The sequence below is a fragment of the Solanum tuberosum genome, unplaced genomic scaffold (genome assembly GCF_000226075.1).
Source record: "Solanum tuberosum cultivar DM 1-3 516 R44 unplaced genomic scaffold, SolTub_3.0 scf00031, whole genome shotgun sequence".
In the NCBI taxonomy this organism is placed as follows: Eukaryota; Viridiplantae; Streptophyta; class Magnoliopsida; order Solanales; family Solanaceae; genus Solanum; species Solanum tuberosum.
The window spans coordinates 1,462,571-1,465,116 of NW_006238957.1; positions in this window are offsets into that span (position 1 = coordinate 1,462,571).

Sequence of the window (2,546 nt, forward strand, 5' to 3'; positions counted from 1 at the left end):
AGTAAATTATATGTTTGTATGAATACTTTATCGGAAAAACCCGAAACAACCCGAAAAACCAAAAAATCCGAAAAAACCCAAAAACACTCGAGGTTGAAAAACCCGAGTTTTATTGGTTTGGTTTGGTTTATAAATTTAAAAATCCGACACAAATGATTTGATTTGATATTTGAAAAACCCGAACCAACTCGGCCATGTACACCCCTAGTTTTGTCCTTTTAGTTTATTTATTAGAGTGGGTTTTAGTGTTCTTATCTTCATGGCGAAGTAATAGCTTATCAATTATTCATAGTAGTTTTCTTCTGTTAATTTGAACGTGAATTCTTGTTATAGATTTAGCGTGGTTGCGTGGAAATATTCGTATAATTGCAAAAGAAGGCAAGGTATGTTAAGGCAAAACTCTTTTTTTTATATCTCATGAATACTCAAAGTTGAAAATCATTGAATGAATCATTTGTATTATTATATTGCTATGAAGATCCTTTGTGAAGGGCATTGAGATGTCGTGTTTGTACTATTTGAAGTATACTTGACGGTTAAAGTTATTTTTCCATAGAGTCTCTTATTAATTATGTCTATTAGCGAGCTTTTGTCCTAAGAATGAGGCTGAAATGATGAAGATTTATTATATTGTGTCTAAGTGGTTGTTAAATCGTACTTTCTTGTGAGAAATTCTTATGTAAATGTTGTGTGAAAATTATATTCATACTAAATCTTGTACCCTATTCTTTTGGTTATAGACTTGCCAAACAATTTTGTTTCTAATCAGGCTCGCACTTTTCCCAACTTAGAGTCGTCTATAGTAAATTAAGTCAGACATGTAAGTCTCCATTTGAGTTCCTAAATGATTGATTTGCTAAATTATAGAAGAGTGAAGATCTTCGAGTTTATTATGGGTTTTATAGGTCTAAATAGTCGTTTTAAAGTGAAATTAAGTTATAATGAAATTTCTTAAGGACCTTAATATCTTTATGAACATTCTCAAGTTTATGTTACCTTCCTAAAGTCGAGTTAAATGTTCAAGTTTATTTTACAAGCTGGTGAGTATGATGTCGGTTAGCTTTCGGAAGGCACCACCATTGCTAGCATTTGGTCGGGTATGTCATGCATTTGCATTTTATATATATATATATATATATATTAGTTTTTTGACACGTGCAACATTACCAATTCCAAAAATATATGTTATAGTAAATAGTATTTGCTTATTTAAGCGAAGATTTGAATAATAATAAGCTTAGCAGATTCTTTTGTGAATGTTCAACGTGGATCGTCATATATATTTCTTATTCACGCAAACCTATGAAGATGGTCAATGAAAAAATTTATTAGTTAAATGCAATAATGTGTATATTTATTTCAATTTGATGAGATTAATCATGTAATTAGTCTTATCTCACTAATATTACCTTATAGACGATATTTACTTTGTATTTTTCTTGTCATCTAACCAGATGTGTTTTTCATGTGTATTCCATGCTAAATTGTTTAGATGTTGTGTGAACATGTGAAGAGAACAACTACATTTCATATATTCACATATTTTCACATTGGTTGTGAGTTTTTTTTTTAAAAAAAAAACTCGGAACATTTTAAAATAATATATTTTGAAGTTTACAAGATCTTGTTAACTTGATAATACATTTGTGACATATATAATACTTTAATTTAAATACAAATACCCACCCAAATATAAATATATATTTGTATTAATGAAAATATTTATCTCATAAAATTAATTATTTAATAAATAATAAAAATTAAAATAATACAAACTTCAACTTACATTATTACAAGTCATATGAACTTTTCTTCGCCTAAAATATTGAAATCTTAAAAAATAGTAAATAAGTAAAACAAAGGGCAATGTGTAGATAGTAATTACTATTTTGAAGAAAACTTCATTAGAATTTAAATCACATAAGTAGCATTGATAAATAAAATTATTCTTTTGTCTTGATCATCAAAAACAAATTGTGACAATTCTCTAAATTTCGGAAAAGACATTCAGAAACATACATCTACATCAGAAGAGAAATTGTTAACAAAAACAAATGAATTTAGATTACATCATGTTAACTTCATATGTTGGAACATTACATACTAATGCATATATTAAGCAAAAAAATAATTATTATATCATCAAAATTATTTTTCTCAAGTACTCGAGGTTATGGAATATACCCTAAGCCTCTTAGGATAGAACGACTTGCTTCATCAGAATAGTGGTACCTCATATTCCGCTAAACTTCAAACTAGCTCAAAGACAATAAATCACACAAAAAAAATTAAAATGCAAGAAGAAGAAAGGTAGAAGATTAAAAAAATTGTGGTTGAAAAATGAGAGGATGCCCCTCTATTTATAGTCAACAAAGGGTGGTATGAACAAATATTTTTTGTATCTTATCTGAAAAATCATGACATTTTCGAGAAGTCACAATCCTTTGAAAAAGTCGCAACTTATTGAAAAAGTCACAACTTTTTGGAAAAGTCACAACTCATCGAAAAGTCACAACGCATCGAAAAAGTCATAACCTAAGTTAGAA